The 18782-nt window shown below is 36.2% G+C and overlaps 1 long non-coding RNA gene and 2 pseudogenes across 1 annotated transcript; 2 read left to right on the plus strand and 1 right to left on the minus strand.

Annotated features, from left to right (window-relative positions):
• The window catches only part of LOC145219303 (scavenger receptor cysteine-rich domain-containing protein DMBT1-like), an 83239-nt pseudogene that overhangs the window by 8143 nt on the left and 56314 nt on the right, over positions 1-18782 (minus strand).
• Positions 3218-4258, plus strand: LOC145220176 (uncharacterized). Its single transcript, XR_013858019.1, has 3 exons — positions 3218-3243; positions 3972-4055; positions 4201-4258. It is a non-coding gene; the product is annotated as an uncharacterized LOC145220176 (long non-coding RNA).
• Positions 17198-18706, plus strand: LOC145218010 (acetyl-CoA acetyltransferase A, mitochondrial pseudogene; annotated as a pseudogene).

The following is an 18782-nucleotide window of genomic DNA, read 5'->3' on the forward strand; positions in this document are numbered from 1 at the left end:
GTCAAGCAAACTCGATCAATAAATAATATCTTTACCGATGCAACGACAGGAAACGATTTTTTGAAGTGGTAACGAATTTTCCTAACGGTGAAAAACGAACTTTGCGGGACATACAAATGTGTTTCGAAAACGAAATTTTTTATTGGTTATCGTCCACGCGGATGTAAAACTTTGTTTCTAAAAACTAAACGTTAAGTGTAAAAGTAAAGCTTGATAGCGATTTTTTGGATTTAAGGATTCTCCGTAATTTAAGTGGGAAGCTGCTGCCGTATAATCAAAAACATTGAAAAAATATTTTGCCTTCGAACGGACAACCACAACGACAGATCGAAAACATAAACAAACTCAGATAAAATTGAACGATTTTCATTAACCAACTTGGAATTCCATTAGGAACAACTTGTAAAGTTTCATTTGTTCAGGTTAGCGAAACGGAAATGATAAGCGAACATCACTTAATTCCGTGGGCCCGCCCGTTAACGCGATACACTAGGTCGCTTCAACCCGAAGCAATGTGAGACAACCGTTAGATTGACTGGCACGTCATTCTTGTGGGAACAAACGGTTAGTGAACTCGAAAATGTTGTAGACAGTTAAACACAAAAAAACCCTGCCATTAGCACGTTTAGGATTAAACACTCTATAAATTTTCGTAAAGTTTCACAAATAATATGCATTATTTTACAAAACTTTAGTGTTTTTACAATCTATACATTAAAAAGATTGGAAACTCCTTGGCTTTAACAAATGTTGGTTTTAACTATACATACATTAGTATTTTTAGTCGAATTAAGCAAGCGATTTACATGTTGATTGCTAATGATCAATTGTGTTTTCATTGATAATAATCGTTATCTTCGAAGGGCGAATCAAAACGTAGCCTCTGAAACATTAACAAACTTAAATCAAATTAAACGTTCGCATCCCCGTCTCCATTTTAGGAAAAGTTGAAGTCAAAGGCGACAAATCCGACTGCAAAGCAAGAGTACAAACGAGAAAAAGTCTTGTTGTCGAAGTCATTGCAACTTGGTACACAACGGTTATTATTTCCTGTAAATAGCTGTTATCAGTGCTAACTTATCAACAAGCTGATTTCATACTTTGCTATTACTGGTAATCACTCGTAAATCTGTCGTAGAAGTGGACCGAGGTAAATAGTCGTTGCTTGCATGGGTCGTAAAACCGTCACGCATTCATAAATATTTCCTTTATCGAAGCACTCCACCTATTCTTTGTAACTCAGTTGCTTAGGCGCTTTGGTCAATGAAAGTGCTTTAGGTAATTATTTTAAATATGTGTCTAATCAGTTCTTGTGGCATTAACCTAACAACATACTTGATTCACATTGACAACAAATGGTTTAGCTAGATGATCTGGGCAGTACAAAAAAGGCCCGCTCAATTGTTACGAAAATAGACATTCCTTTAACCCAGGCATGAGAGGCCAGAATGCTTCACGAGGCGCTGGGGTGTAACATGTCATTGTCCGGGTGTCTTTCTGCGTTGTAGTGCGAACATTTTCTGTCTTTTTGTGCAGTGCGTCAATTCAGTTCTTGTGCTTACAATGTATAAAGCGTTTTGTGTGGGATGACATTGGCTACTTAAAGTAAGACAGTTTGCAGGGTCTTACAGTCTGCAGCCAACTTTATATGGTAGTAACGCATTGCTGTTAAGTTTAAGATCTAGTTTGATAGTTTTTGCTCCGAAATACTATTAGAATAAGTGTCTGTTTTTACCGACGACTATATAACCGACAACTATATAAAGATGTGTATAAAAACTATATAACATGCAGTGTTATAAGAAAAGTGTACTAACTGCAGTATTTTTCAGGTATCACAGCAACGATGCTACTAATATTTCTTGTAATGCTGTCTGGTATAATCGAATGCTTGGAGTGTAAATGTCCGGGAGAGGATTTAAGCATCGCTCCACGTCCCTATAAAAGTAATATGACTTGATTGACTTGTGAGTACAAAATGATTTGTTTTAAATGGCCCAATCTCCAATCTCCAATCTCCTAGCATCCACAAATGGTCGCGGCCTACAGTGACATTGGCGGCATTAAATTACTGTCAAATAGCGAGATAATGTTACAATTGTAGATTTAGGTTCTGTGCGATGAAGGCTGCAGTTTCTGCTTTCTCATACATTGTCAAACAATCTTTTTGACCAGGGCTTCTCAAACTGTGGGTCGCGACCCAAATTGGGGTCGTGAAATATAATTTTGGGGTCGCGAAACATCATGCGTTGTTATGACGTTGTCACAATAAATGGTATACGTGCGAAAAACATCATTCACGTGTATAGGCTATCCTATCAAGGGGTCGCGTGGAAATTTCTTTTCTGAAATGGGGTCGCAGAGCAAGAAAGCTTCCCTGCTTTAGGCCAGTGATTCTTAACCGTTTTCGTGGTTTTACTTCTTTTAATGACTTACTTCCAGTGGTAGGATTCGGCCGGTTCGCACCGGTTCAATAGAACCGTCTCACGAAATTTGGTGAGATCAGCGAACCGGTAGCATTACTGGTTACTGTCATTGAATTTTTTGAAACAGAACCTGCTGAAAATATGACATTTGTGATAGAACCGGCTGACAAAAATTTAAATTCCACCACTGCTTACTTCCTACATTTAATTGAAACCTTTCCTTTGCAGAACCTGAAAATCTTCCGGTGTGCGAGAAACCATACCGCGGTCCCAACTGCACCTGCCCTAACACCGTGTTTTGCTTCTTTCAGAGGATTGAGTTGGAACGTAAACGGGTGGTAAGTAAAACACTTACGTTATGGAAGATCAATTCACTTCGAAACAGGAATTTGCTTTCCACTAATCCGCATGTCCTGCAGCACTCCCAACCATTAACCATGTTTAACATTTGTTGACAGCCAGTTTGTCAGTATAAAATTGTATTTCTTCACAGCATAGCGGGAATCGGTGATAAATGCATGAAAGGCAATGTGATTGTGATACTATTCGTTTTGACGCAACGCTTCCTTTCCAGAAATTTTTGAAAGGGCACTGGAAGTGAGAAAATTAGTAATCAAACATTTTAGGGCAAAAGAATCAAACAATTTGGCATTATAGAAATCATGCAACAAAAAACATGAATTTTAAACATTCACTTCATGTGAAAGAACATCTGACAGTTTGACATTCCATAACAAACACAAAAATAAAAAGACATAACGTGTAATAAACATTGTTTTCTTCCTTTCAGGCGGAGGAGTTCGAACGTGAAATGGAGGTAAGTAAAAATTTCACATTCTGTGGTAAAAAATGCAAAACAGTTGAGAAATAAATTTAAGTCCAAAGAAGATTGTGCTTCCGAGTAATCCGCATTTCATGCAGCATATGGAACTATTAACTGTGTTTAATAATTGTTGACAATCGTAAGTTTGTCAGTATGAATGTGTAACGCTTTATTAGCATTAACTGTCGTTAAAGCATTGTGGGAACATTTGTAATGTCGAAATGGTGATCGATTTTATGTCACAGTGTGACAACCCAACGTGGGGGATTTATATCCGTCATTTATATTCACATGCATTCGAATACGGGTTTTGCCCGCCGTTGGTTTAGAGTGATTTTTGCTTTTAATATAGTTGAAGCCAAAAAGCGTTGCGAGCTCTGAAGCAAAAAAACAAACAAACATGAACCAGTATGAATCATTTTTTTATTCGAACGCAAGTCATATATTGATAATACCTCTTTGTATCAAAAATCAAAATCCACATTTTATGCACAATAGCTCGTTTCAATTTGAAACAACTATAATCATAAATAACCAAACTATAACATTGGCAACAAATTATATATATTATAACACTTTTGTATAACATCAGGTTTCATAAAAATAAAAATTCTTTGTTAAAACAGTAAATCTATGCTGATCACTTCAATCATCGGTATTTCAATAGAAAAATCAAGTCAAAAAAACAAACATACGAAATAAGTTGGTTCTACTCTTATTAGGATTATCTCCTACAACACGATACGTACTATTTGATTTTCCAGCATTACGGGATTGTAGATCACACACCAATATCATTCTATAAGGTAACAACTTATATATGCATTTTTTGTGCTTAAATTTTTACTCTTATGTGAAGTGTTTAAATTTGTTGGAGATCTTTTTTGTTGGAGATCTCTAACCTTAATCTACTTATTATTTTAACTTTCTCCATTTAACTTGTTCGTTTAGATTTCAAGAAAGGTTGAATACGAAGAAGAAAATTTAAATCGAGCACCTCTCAACTTAGGCAAGAGTGTTTAAGATTTAATTTTCTGTAAATTGAAGCATGATACTGGTTTGCGATTTCAAGTATTTGTTTATGTGTTAGACCGAATTGCATTCGACCATTTCGACCCAGCAGAAGAACCAGCGCCAATGGATGGAGATGAGGTTGAAAACCCGGAAAACCAGTTGCAACCGGAACGAAACCAGCCTCATAACAACTAATGTTGCTGTAGATAACCTGCTACAGATGCTTATAATGTAAATATATTCGCTGAATTTTGTTGTATTGTCTAATGCACAGATTCTTATACTGGCATCTTCGATTCTTAAGCAGCCCGTAAAGCAATTCGCGAGAATTTCGCTGTTTTTATATCTTCTAGAACTGTTTATATGAAGATGTATGTATATCAAGGTACAATTTGAGGATCGTCTTCATTAGCAGAAAAATCAACCATTGCTGAAAATTTTAAAAATGCAATTGTTCGCGCACACTCTTGGTGGTATTTTTTGTAAACTTTAGCTGCCTTCGGATGAATAATATGCGTAATTTCTTGAATTTGTATGTTACTTAAATTCTGTATGTTACTTAAAAAATTATGGGCTATTGTTTATTAACTCAAGCTTTTCGATTATAATGATGTTGTAAGAATAGAATTTTAATGCAGCTTATAATCCAGAAGTTTTTGAACCACCGGTCGAAAGCAGTGGTTCTTAACCGGCGGAAAGTTATGTACTGACTGTACTGCTCAATGGTACCTAAACTGTTGTTTTAGGGTTTCCCTCGATAATTTAACGGTCACAAATCTGCTCATTAGTCATTAAAGTTAAGTATTTGTATTCAACTAAAGAACATTGTTGGTAATGTACGGCACAAAACATCATCATAAAACCTGCAGAGGGAAACAGCAAAATTGTTGATGGACTTGAGGGTGAAAACAGACACTAAAAATGTTAACCATAATGGTCTAACCTTTTTTAACTGATTATCTTAATTTTTGACGTTCTTGGTTAAAAAGGAAATAGAGGAATATAAGTAATGCTTGAAATGCTTTTTACATATTTAAACAGCATTGCCGTGGTTATTTTTTACCATTCCATAAACAGTTGTATGTAGTGTTATATGCTCACAGCATATACTTACACATTAAGACGTTCAAAACATTTTTTTCCGCAATAATAAATTTTATCATTAACCAGTCAGATTCTATGCCGTTTTTGTTTGGACCGCTATTGAATGTATATCGTCAAAAATAAAAATTAAAACAAGAATAAATCAAGAAACACTTAAGCCACAAGCATTTGTTGCAAGAAAATCTGTTAAAATACGTTATATTTGTGATTCAAAATATTTTTATCTATTATTTTCTCCTGAACAGAAATCCACAAAATTATTAACAGTATACGTACAATGACTAGGTTAACGATTTTCGGGTTCACTTGTACTTAAACTGACAACAAAAAAGCTATTTGGTTTTTTATAAGTTTTTTTTAATCATGGTACATATTACAGATTCAAATGCCTCAGAATTTATTTGCGATCGATGTAATGTATGCAAACTGCAAATTTTAACTTTCTATCTTTTGGAATTTGCGTTTTTGGTTTGTAACGTTTTTCAACGAAATTTAGATAATGATAAGCTTATTTTTCTTCGTTTAACTTTGTTTATGTCTATGCTTTAATTAACAGATTAAAGAACCATCAAAACTTCAATCTTGGTTTCGCAGTTAACTAAGTTTATGTGATATTGTTTAGAAAGGTCTTCAATGTCATAAAAAGAAGTAAATATCCATCACCTTTACCAAGTAAATAAATTATATTATTACTTTTTACTTACACAGAACACAATCATCTCACACAGCCATATGACACTAGAAAATCTAGCAAATGTTTGAAGCATTACATATACATGACCATAAGTTATTTGTTGATTGGATAACAGGTGAATTTGGTGCAACTAAAATTTGCTTCCGACACTTAGTTTCAAACTATCATTATGGAACTAGTTTCATAAAATGAAATTTATTTCTCTTCTTGATTAACATGAGTTACACATCAAATAATTTGTATGTTGCATTGTGTGCATTACGTGACTGCTTTAACTTTTTTACACATTTACTCTGTCGTCTGTAAATCTTTGTATTTACATAAATGCAGTTTTTATTGTGGATATTTAAACATAATAAATAACACGCCTTTGTCTCGGATTGAAGGGTCGTTGGTTTTACGCTTGTTAAAACCTAAACTGATTGGATAGAAAGGGTTCGGCGGCCTAAAATTTTCATTGTATGTTTTTGGCAAGAAAACTTTTTTTATTAAACTTAAACGAAACGAGATCAATAATACAAAGTTTTAAGTTAGACAGATCTGCGTTTTGCTACCAAGACCCTTGGGAGGGGTCGGTATGCTTATGGTAAAACAATCATAGTGCATGACGCACAATTGCGTTTCCGTTGACCTGTGACGTAAAATTGCGCAATGGTACAGGTATTGTTGTTGTTTTGATTTGAATTCCTACCTAGCATTACTTGTAATGTAAACGGTAGATTGTGTTGCGTTTGTTTGTGTTGCTTCTCTTTATATCAGATATAGTTAACAGGTTCTGTCGTGTATTTTGCACTGTAGCTGTGCTTTTGTTGATTACTATAGAGATCAATATGGGTGCAATGTGCTTTGTTACGTTTGCCAAGAAATCAAAACTGTGATAAACCACCAACATATGAAAGTTTTGAAATTCGTTTAAATTTACTTAACTTTACATTTGTGAAAAATATATTAATCCATCACTCGACACCGAACGATCTTCTGTGACAATAAGAAAAATACTGACATCCTAGTCGAGCACTAGTTTAGCAGAAACATAAAAAGTGTGTGTTTTACTTTGTTCATGTGTGTTCAGTATTAAATCAAACTTGCGTTTAAACAAAACATATACATTGCTAAATAAAAAAAAATGTCAAACTTTTTCCAGTTTTGTGCATCTCATAAAACCATATATTACAAGTTGCTGTGTTAGCAATTAAAACCGGATCATACAACTCCATTTCATCAAAGAATAGTAATGAATTGGTTTGCAATATTTAACAATATCCAGCATTTATTCTTTTAATACAGTCTGAAATACAAATGCAACATTTTGTTCTGGATCACGAGACTCGTTATCGATAACCAGAGATAATATTTATTTGTACAAAAATATATGCAATTTTTGTTTTCAATTTTGTCATCGAACATTTTTTATTTGCTTTAGATCATTTTCATCTGTGTCTGGTCATCTGTACTTTCACGTGATGTTTAACCGCATAATATTCATCCCGTACATCTTTTTCAGGTGTCATTTTGGGTTAAATAGGAACGCAAATATACGAAGTCGTCTGTAAATTTGTACAGTCAGCCAGGCTTGTTTAAACTGCTTGAGGCAAAAGTGTAATCAAGAGTTTGTAGCAACCCTTTATTATGCTGCACTTCAACCCGCAAGCAATCGAATAAGTTGCCTTTTTGTTTTGCTCTTTTAAGGTGATCGCACTGCCATATAACGTATTGCAGTGTGTACTTCTGCATCTACAGCTGTGTAACATGACAGCGGTACGTTTCTGTTTTGTTAACATGTTCAATAAACGTACAGTACCCGTGGTTTGTAGTCACTATTCGTTAGATTCTAACGCAATTATTTTCAAAAATTGTTGGAATTGCTATAATCAGGAATTTGTAAAAACCTCTCTTACTGACACTACCTTGTATTATACATTATATCCCAGAGCAGGGATCTCCAGCTTTGTTAGCGAAATCGCCTCCTTTCTGGGACACTGGCTCAAAATCCCCACCTCCCTCATGAGATAGTAAGCAGATGAGGGTAAAAAGACCTACCAAGCAACACGATACTTACGTAAAACCTAATTTAATGGCAACTGCAACATCCACGGTTCATTTCACGCAAGTCTAACGTCTGATACTTTGTTTTACTTTATTGACAAGTTAACATAACACGCAAACAATTGTCTACTTTTGTTAAAAGCAACCAGTTTAGGAGAATTCTATATATTCAACCTCAGAGTGCACAAGATTTATCAAATTGAATGATACCAATACTTCGCAGTTTGTAAAGCGCTTGTCGCCATAGGAGGCTTATAGGAAGTGTGAAAGTGAAACAAGTATGAGGGAAAGCCCCTTACCGTTATGTTTTAAAGGTATGGCCTGTTACCATACATAGCCATAAAAGTGTTCTCTGTGGCAATATAATGCCCAATCTTGCTCTCGAGATCACTAAATACAAACAATCGTCAGCAAACGCAAATGCATACAAATGGTAGCATGTAAACTGATGCACTTCTTGTCCCTGGAGTTTGTTTGCAAGACGAATAAAATATGTTGTAAATTAAAGTTAGCATCTAACACATTTGGTATATATTTATACAAGCAATGTTGAAATCTTGCCACTTTTGAAGTTAAATCACCCTCCACATCCAAAAATGGTTACCATCCGGGGATCAAAACGCCCCCTTGAAGTACCCTGTCCTACAGTGATCCGGATAGATTGCCTTTTATATTTTGCTCTCTTCGATAATGGTGTAATCGTGTATCTGTCCATAGACGAAATATAAGGTGCTTCCGGTGTAGTTACTTATATACCCGCAATTTTCAATAAATACCCCATTACTTGCATACGTTCTTACCGGCTGAGGTAGGAACATTTGCTGTGGGGTAGACGGGATCTGGTGAAAAAAAGTAATAATTTAGTGCAATACCTGTCAAAGACTTGGCGTGTTTACAATCCACAAGGCCTTAAGCGTAAATGATAAAGCTAACAGTCAAATGTCTGCAAAACCAATTTTCGAACAAACTTTTCGAAAAATTCCCTACTACAAAGCTAAAATGTGCAGCATACGAGGCAGGCAACTGTGCTTACAATTCGACTTTCGACGGGCTCACCACCGGGCCTGTATAGCGAGACCCAATAGCTCGTATAGTTGGTTTAAATCCCACGTCAAGACAGCTTGTTTCAGCCTATGTCATGCTTCAGAGGCCGGTTTGTTTCGAACCTTTATAAGCCTATCGCACTATGAGCACCTTTTGCTGTTTTACATGAACGCCATTAATAGAAGTATGTGTATTTTTTACCTTTCTGGCATTTAAGGCTCAGAAACTGGTAACAATCAAACATAATACGGACTATTCAGAGCCTATAAAAACAATTAACTTAATGCTTTGAGAAAGGTGTCTGACATATTTTAAAGAATACTTACAAAGTTTGTGTAATTCTGCATAATTATTGATAACTTTATCGTTGCTTGCAATTGTTTCAATCCAGCCGATGAATAAGTGATCGCATGTGATGTGAAAACAGCCTTGATGCAGTTGTTAATTCTGATTTTAAACAGCACCCCGGCTTACAAATGTACTCATACACACTACAACAGCTGTTCGAAGCGCGATGCTAGGGACAAAAGCCTTCACTCAGTGGTGGGATCGTATTTCTGCGAAAACAATACATCGCGTAGAAAGGTACGTCACACTTATTTTGACATATATTCACATTGGTTAGCGAGACTAACGGAATTATTTGTATCATAAGCACTGAGTTTTAATTCAAATTGTCAAGTAAACGGTTTGATCTACTAGCTGTGGGAATTTAATTTCAGTTTTATTTGTTATTTTGGAAATAATGAGCATTATTCAAAAATGATATCAGACACCACAAATTGGGATCGAAAGTTCTATTCGAAATGAATGTTTTTGGTAAATAAAAAACAAACAATATATCACGGGACCTGAAGATAATCATATTTATCTTCTTTAAATTTTGTTTATGTAAATGCTTTGCTTAACATACCAAATAACCATTAAAACTTTTAAGCTTGGTTCCGCTGTTAATTAAGTTGATGTCACTTTGCTAAAAACAATTTTCAGTACCCGGGTTGGTGTCGTATAACGTATTTTAAATATCCACCACCTTTAACGAGACATAAATTGTATTATTACTTTTACTTACTCGGATCACCGTCATCTTACACAGCCTCACGACACCAGAAAAGTTTTTTAACATTATACATGACCGTACATTTTGACGTTTTTTTTTAATAAAACTAAAACGAATATAGAACATTATTACAATTCGTTTTGAAAGGTAAATTTTGCAGACTGATGTTTTGCTATCCAGATGACTTGAAAGGTGTCGGTATGCTTATTACAAACAATCATAGTGTATGACGCACAATTGCGTTTCCGCTTTTCTGTGACGTAACATTGCGCAATGGTACAGGTATTGTTGTTTTGATTTATAGCCTTATTGAGTGTTACTTATACTGTAAACTGAGACTGTGCCGCGTTTGGATATAGTTAACAGGTTTTGTTTTGTGCTTTGCATTTCAGCTGTGTTTCCTTTCATTACATTAGAGAACAATATGGGTGCATGTGCTTTATTATGTTTGCCAAGAAATCAAGAGTGTAATAAACCGCCATCATACGTAAGTTTTTAAAACTATTTAATTTAGTGGTGGAAAATATATCTCTGCATCACTCGACACAGAACGCTATACTATAGGAAACGAAAAAGACAACAAGAAAAATAGTGACACTCTAGTCGAGCAATAGTTTAGCAGAAACGTAAATGTGTTTTCAGCATTAATTAAATCACTGGTTGTGTTTTTACTTAACCAAACTAAAAACAAGTTAGGAAAAAAACTGGTTCCAACCTAGCAGCATTTAACACATATTTGTTTTTGTTTAGTATACTTCGAATATAGGAAACAGTTCGTCAAACACGGTAAACTTTGATTGATTGTGAGAGTAATTGTTTGCCTCATAGCTTTGATATTGTCGTTTTCAGTTTGCGTTACCTTTTATAGGGTTTCTTTGAGATGAGACATCAAGGATATCACAATAAATTCGACAGTCAAAACAATGGTAGGAAGAATTCACATGAATATTGTCTGTGTATTTGAGTGAACATCATTGTTATGTTAAACTATTTATAGCCCGAAATGCGTTCTCCAATTTCGACCATAATATGAGCAGAACAACCAACAGGTATAGATGGTGATGAGGGTCGAAACCAGTTCAACCAGTTACAACCACAACAAAAAGAAACTCAAACAACTAATGCTTGCTGTATTGCATTCAAACAAAACATAGCTTAATATTTAAAAAATCTAACTTTTTTAAGTTTTGTTCATTTCAAACAACCATATATACTAAGTTGTTATGTTAGCAAGACCGGATCCTACAATTAAATTTGATCAAAGAATACTAATGAAATGGTTTGCAATATTTCTTTTTTAACTTTTTTAAACAATATCCAGCATTTCTTCTTTTAATGCAATCTGAAGAACAAATGCATCATTGTGCACTGTATCGCGTGACTTGCTATCAAAAACCAGAGACAATATTTATTTTTACACAAATAAATGCTATTTTTGTTTTCAATTTTGTCATCGAACGTTTTTTATTTGCTGTAGATCATTTTCATGTGTGTCTGGTCATCTGTACTTTCGGGTGATGTTTAACCGCATAATATTCCTTCCGTACAACCTTTTTCATGTGTCATTTTGAGTCAAATAGACACGCAAATATACAAAGTCTTTTTGTAAATTTGTATAGTCATCCAGGCTTGTTTAAACTGCTTGAGGCAAAAGTGTAATCAAGAGTTCGTAGCAACATCTTTTATTATGTTGCACTTGAACCCGCAAAGAATCGAATAAATTGCCCTTTTTGTTTTGCTCTTTTGAGGTGAGCGCACTGCCATATAACGTATTGAAATGTTTCCTTCTGCATCTACAGCTGTGCCACATGTCAGCGGTTATTTTTAAATCTGCATTTGCTGTATATTTTGGTAAAAAAAAACAGAAGAAAATGTTTTAGCCCAGACGAATCTGAATTAAATAAATTTCTAGTATTATAAATATTATTGCACTAAAAAGATTAATTTGCAAGCCCACTTGGATGATCAAAACATGTTAAAGCAATATTCTACCTGATTAGGATAATATTGTATTATCCAGCAGTAATATTTTATACAGCCATTGCAAAGTATTTTGCAGACATAAGGGTGGGATATACAAATTAAAAATTGCCATGTTCAAAATGGCATTGCTTTCAGGTTGTAAATATTTTCTACATTTACTTTTCATTTGTACTTATTATGCAATGAATCTTGGCTGAGCAAAAACAAGAATGGTTGAGCTTTAAGTTTTTATGTTTGGTAATTTATCAACCTTTGTTTCTACGGAATTTTTTATCCATGTTCATTCATATTTGTCTTTAGGTGCAGGATTAAAAACAAGCACTCCGTGTTCAACAATCAACAAAGTCTGTGCATCTGGAATGAAATTAATTAGCGTCGCAATCAATCAAGTGTGGACACCAAGACGTCATGGTAGCGGGTGGCATGGAAAGCATGTCAAATGCTCCATTTGTGATGCCACGACCGCCACCAGCGTATGGCGGCGTAAAAATGATCGACCTTATTGTTCATGATGGCTTGACTGATGCTTACGGGAAATTTCACAAGGGTATATGTGGATAGAATACTGCAAAAAACATTCAATATCTCGTCAAGAGCAAATGCATATGCCATTGAGTCATATACAAGAAGTGCAAAGGCTACTGAAGATGGGCAGTTTAAAGATGAAATTGTTGATGTTGTTATTTGTAGCGTCTCACTCACGCTTTGCGGGATTATACCAGATTTATTATGTTGCTGTCCAATACGCAGCACACCATCAGCACACGCTGGGTAGAATAACAATGCACACAACGGTTCAATCAACAGTCGACACACGATGGTAACCGGCACATTATAAAACACTACATTCCTCCCTTTTTACTTTAAACATCACAACAACGAAATTAAAACACATGTGCATAACAATGCTACACAAAATCACGAAACCACATTGGCGTTATAATTTGTCGTCCAGAGCGACTTCGCGTTCCATTTGTCACATCAGAATTTGGGGATGAGGCTTCCACATCGACCAATGGTGGTACATGGGGAACATCCTCTGATATACTTTCGTCATTGACATACTTTCGCAGAAATGATGAATTTCTTTTCATTTCCACCCCCTCCTTGTTCTGAATTGTAATTTCACCACTTTCTTCACCGACAACTTTTTTAGGTTCCGGATCAAAATTTGTAGAAAGCTTGTTGGTTTTGGGCTGCTTCACCAAAACTTGATCACCAACTTTTATTCCGGAGGAAATTGCTCTTCTTTTCTCATCAGTGTATAGTTTTCCTTTCAACTTGTTGCTCCAGTCTCTGTCATGAAACTCTTCTTCAGTCACATTTGGTTCTTGACAAAGCTCCGGAAGCTTTGTTCGCATTTCACGACCAAACATTAAATAATATGGAGAAGCTCCAGTTGTTGACTGTGGTGTTGATCTGTACGCCATTAAAAATTTGTTAATCTCAGCCTTCCAATCTTTGTGTTCTAAATGAGCCACACGGATTGCCTCATTAGAGTTCTGTTCTGTCTCTCCACTTCCCCATTAGCTTGAGGCCAAAGTGGAGTTGTATGAACATGTTCAACACCATTTTCATTCAAAAAATCTTCAAATTCTTTAGAAATGAACTGTGGACCATTATCAGTCCGAAGTGAGTAAGGCATACCAAATCGTGCAAATATTTTGCTTATCGTTTGTATTACACAGGAACTTGTAATTGACCTCATAATTACTACTTCATAGAACCTGCTATAGTAATCCACCAACACCAATATGTTGTCTCCACTTGGTAAAGGTCCCAGTATATCAGCTGCACAATCCTGCCATGGTTGACTTGGAGGTAGAACTCTTGCAATTGGTTCTGGCCTGCTGTACTCACTGGTTACTTGGCATCCATGACACCTCTTACACAGGGTTTCTGCATCTCTATCCATCTTTGGCCACCAAACTTTACAACGAAGCCTGTTCTTTGTTTTCACAATACCCTGGTGTCCCTCATGAGCAAGTTTCAACACAGCTTGGCGCAAACTACCCGGAATTACAAGTCGAGTGCCTCTAAGTATCAGGTTTCCATATATACTGAGTTCATTTTTCACATGTAGGTAGCTTGGATTCACACATTTTGACCAATTACCTGTTTTCAAACAATGTCTGACCATTCTTAGTTCTTCATCATTTTCAGATTCTCTTTCCACTTCTTTTGATGACATAGCAACTGGTGTACTGTATTCCACAACTTGACCAATGAAGTCCTCAGAAACACTGTTGTCAATACAGCATGCTAAATTAAGTCTTGACAATGCATCGGCAATATTAGTTTTGCCTGGTCTGTAAACAACTTTAAAATCTTACCCTTGCAGTCTCAGCACCCAACGTTCAATACGTGCTGGAGGTTTAGATGACTTTGAGTAAATAAACTGAAGTGGTTTATGGTCAGTCTCTAATTCAAACTTCTTTCCAAACAGGTACAAATTAAACCTCTCACAAGCCCAAACTAGAGCCAATGCCTCTCGTTCCGTTTGGCTGTATCTTCTTTCAACATCAGTAAGACGCCTTGATGCATAAGATATAACTCTCCATTGACCACATTGCCACTGAGTCAGAACTGCACCCAATCCGTATGGAGAAGCATCTGCAATTACTCTTGTTGTGCAGTCATTACGAAAATAGGCAAGTGTATCTGCTTTCACAATTAAATCCTTCAGTCTTACAAATGCAATGTCCTGGGCCTTGCCCCATGTAAACTTGACAGTTTTCTTTGTTAAATCCAAAATGGGTCTTGCAATTGAAGACAAATTGGGAATAAACCTTGCAGAATACTGCACCAATCCCATAAAAGATCTTGCTTCACTGGATTGCTGCTATTTTCTCTTCACTTGGATTAATCCCTTGCTTGCTCAAATCATGTCAAAAAAAGGTAAGTTTAGCCATACGAAATTTGCACTTTTTAGCATTCAGTGTCAGACCACACTGAGACATTTTATCCAACACAGCAAACAACCTCTGATCATGCTCTTTCCTTGTACGCCCATGTACAATCACATCATCTGCAATGTTTGCAGTTCCTTGACATCCTTTCAAAACATCCCATATAATCTTCTGGTATTTCTCTGGGGCAGAGTTTAGACCAAACATTAGTCTAGTATACCTGTACAATCCCTTGTGTGTGTTAAATGTAGTGATATGCCTGCTGTGTTTATCAAGTAAAATTTGATGAAATCCCCACTTTAAGTCCAATTTACTGAAAACAGTACTTCCGTTAAGCTCATAAAGCAACTCTTCCACTGTGGGTATTGGATGTCTTTCCCTCACGATAGCTGTATTAGCCTGTCGCATATCCACACACACTCTAATGTCACCATCAGGTTTAGGAATAACCACCAATGGAGAAATCCAACGAGTAGGCCTTTCAGGTGCTTCTTCGATTATCCCCTCCTTCAACAGCTCTTCAAGTTTTAATTCCACTTTTTCTCTCAGCTGAAATGGAATTCTTCTCACAGGCTGTGCCACAGGTTGAACTTTATCATTGATGTGCTTCAACTTGTAGTCTTTCAACAGACCAATTCCAGAAAAAAATTTTGGATATCTGGACAAAACATCATCATACACAGAGTTCACACAACTTGGCCCCAAGTGTAGTAATCCTAACACTTCTGCAGTACGCTTTCCCAACAAGGTGTGACCTTTTCTTTCTGTAACATTGAAATCTGCCGTGCACTCATGAAGACTGTCTTTAGACTTCACCTGAGCTGTAAAAGTACCCAATGTAGCAAGAGGCCCTTTACTTCCATATGCATACAGGGTCTTTGCAGACTTTCTGGTTTCTGCTTTAATTTTCTGCTTCTTCAGCCATTCCCATGTATCCTTATCAACAATATTTGCTGATGCCCCTGAATCAACCAAAAATATTTGGCAATGTAACACCACCAATTACCAGTGTCACTGCATAAAACTCTGATAAAGGTTTCAGACCGAAAACAAATCCATCACCATCTTCCTTCTCTATTCCATTTTGAACAGTGTTATTATTCGACCGCCTTCCCAATGGACGATGCCCCTCTTCACCATTATATTGTGATGGATTGAAACCACTGGACCAACACTTTGATTTGAAGTGTCCAACTCTACCACATTTAGCACAAGCTTTTCTTCTAGCTGGACATATCATATCTTTCTTAAAATGTCCCTTTTGGCCACAAGCAAAACAGGTTTTTCCCTCTTTTCTTGATGTCGAAGCAACCTGACGTTTTTTAGGCTTTTCAATGTAGTTGACTTACTGGCTTTCCTCCATCACTTTTGCTTGGGAATTCACAGCTTCAAATGCTTTGGACATTGACAAGACATCTTTAAGGGTAAGTGTATCCTTTTCCAGAAACTTTCTTCGTAGTGCATTTGAGTGACATTTATCAATTACTTGATCACGAATTTGGTCATCTGCTTCATTTCCGAAATTGCAAGTAGCTGCACTTTGTCTTAATCGACATACAAACTGATCAACTGATTCGTCATTTGTTTGATGCAATTGACGAAACAAATGTCTTTCAAAAGGTATGTTGCACTTTGGTATAAAATACTCATTGAAAAGTTTCATCATAGGTCTTGTTGTCATCTTCCTCGTTTACTAGTGTATAGTAAATTTCCTGCACATTCATACCTGCAGTATGTAGCAACAGTGCCATTTTCTGAACGCTACTCGTGATTCCCTTTCCCACCAAGAATAGATTGAAAGCTCGTTTCCAGCGTTGAGATAAACCATGTGCACCGTCTTGAACATCAAATGGTTTCGGTGCACCGACATCACTGTTTGACATTCCCACGAGGTCAGGATTTCCTTCCATTACCTTCAGGAAGATCCACAATCAACCCAAATGTTGATAAAACAAATGTAAAACAGATCCTCGTCGCCAAATATAGCGTCTCACTCACGCTTTGCGGGATTATACCAGATTTATTATGTTGCTGTCCAATACGCAGCACACCATCAGCTCACGCTAGGTAGAATAACAATGCACACAACGGTTCATGCAACAGACGACACACGATGGTAACCGGCACATTATAAAACACTACATTATTGAAGGTAAATTGTAAAGTATATTTTACAAATATTGGATAAAACTTCCTGTACAATTTGATTGCATATGAAACATGTTTGATAAATCAAGTTTATAGAGCTCTTCTTGCAAATGTATTTTTATTCCGACATTTGATTTTCGAATTCATGAATTTTCCTTTGTTATTGTGCTCTGTACTAGTCGCATTCAGTGTTATTTACCCTGATGAAGACGACCTGCATAGGACATTGAAATGTCAGAATAAAAATACATTTGCCAGAAGAGCTCTATAAACTTGCTATATGCCTGGCAGCAATAGCTTATATATGCATATGAAACATGATTGATATATATGCTCTATTAAACACTTTGGTGACAAGACATTGCTTGTACAAGCTAGCATAGCCATATACACCATGCCAGATTGTTACAGAAGTAAAAGGCTTTAAACCCATACCCTACCAAAATCTGCTGTATTGATAAGACATTTTGTGTTAAAACAGCATGTACTGTCTGCAGCTTACTTAAATGTCAATTAATGGCTTTTATTTCTGTTGTGTACTGTTTCATGTTTAAACTGATAACTAGTAAGGTCACATTTCCAGTCGTTACTTAATGGTAAAAAATAATGGCCCAAATAGACAAAAAAAGCAACATGCTTTATTTTTTCAAATGTTTCAGCAAATGCTCATGCCATCATTTGTGATATAAAGTGTATATAAACGGGTGTAACTGATGTGACCTTCATATTACTGATGATTGCATGAGCATTTGCCGAAACATTTCAAAAATAAAGCATGTGGCTTTTCTATTCGGGCCATTATTTTTACCATTAAATTATGAACAGATCCGTATATAGTGTTCAAAATTTATTATTTGATCATGATTAATTAATGTGAATTTATCTTTTTTAGGAAAGCGTGGGAAACCCGACATCACAGTGTCAGAAGACCAGGATTTCAAAACAGTGAATTTCGACAAAATTCCAAAACTCAACGCAGTTTTTCAAGCTGAGAATGGAACTGTTACTGCTGGCAACGCAAGCACATTAAACGATGGGGCAGCTGCATTATGCCTCATGTCAGCGCAAGCAGCTAATAATTTTGGTCTGAAACCATTGGCTCCAATCGTTGGCTTTGCAGATGCCGCTGTAGAACCAAAACACTTTTCAGTGGCCCCTGCATTCGCTATACCGAAGGCGCTTAAGATGGCTGGGGTCCGACAAGACCAAATTGCATTATGGGGAATAAATGAGACATTTAGTGTTGTGGCATTGGCGAATATTAAACTTTTTGGCATCGACCCAGCAAAGATTAATGCCGACGGCGGTGCTGTGTCACTCGGGCACCCCATTGGCATGTCGGGTGCCAGAATTGTGGCCCATTTGGCACATAGATTAAAAGCAGGTGAATTTGGTTGTGCTGGTATTTGTAATGGTGGTGGTGGTGCTAGTGTTTTGGTGGTTGAAAAACTTTAATGTGTTTGACCTATTTAAAGATGTTATCTTTCTATCATGTACAGTAATGTTTTGAAATAGTTCCTTTATGTGATTT

Source organism: Phallusia mammillata, chromosome 3 (assembly GCF_965637545.1).
Source record: "Phallusia mammillata chromosome 3, kaPhaMamm4.hap1.1, whole genome shotgun sequence".
Taxonomy (NCBI): Eukaryota; Metazoa; Chordata; class Ascidiacea; order Phlebobranchia; family Ascidiidae; genus Phallusia; species Phallusia mammillata.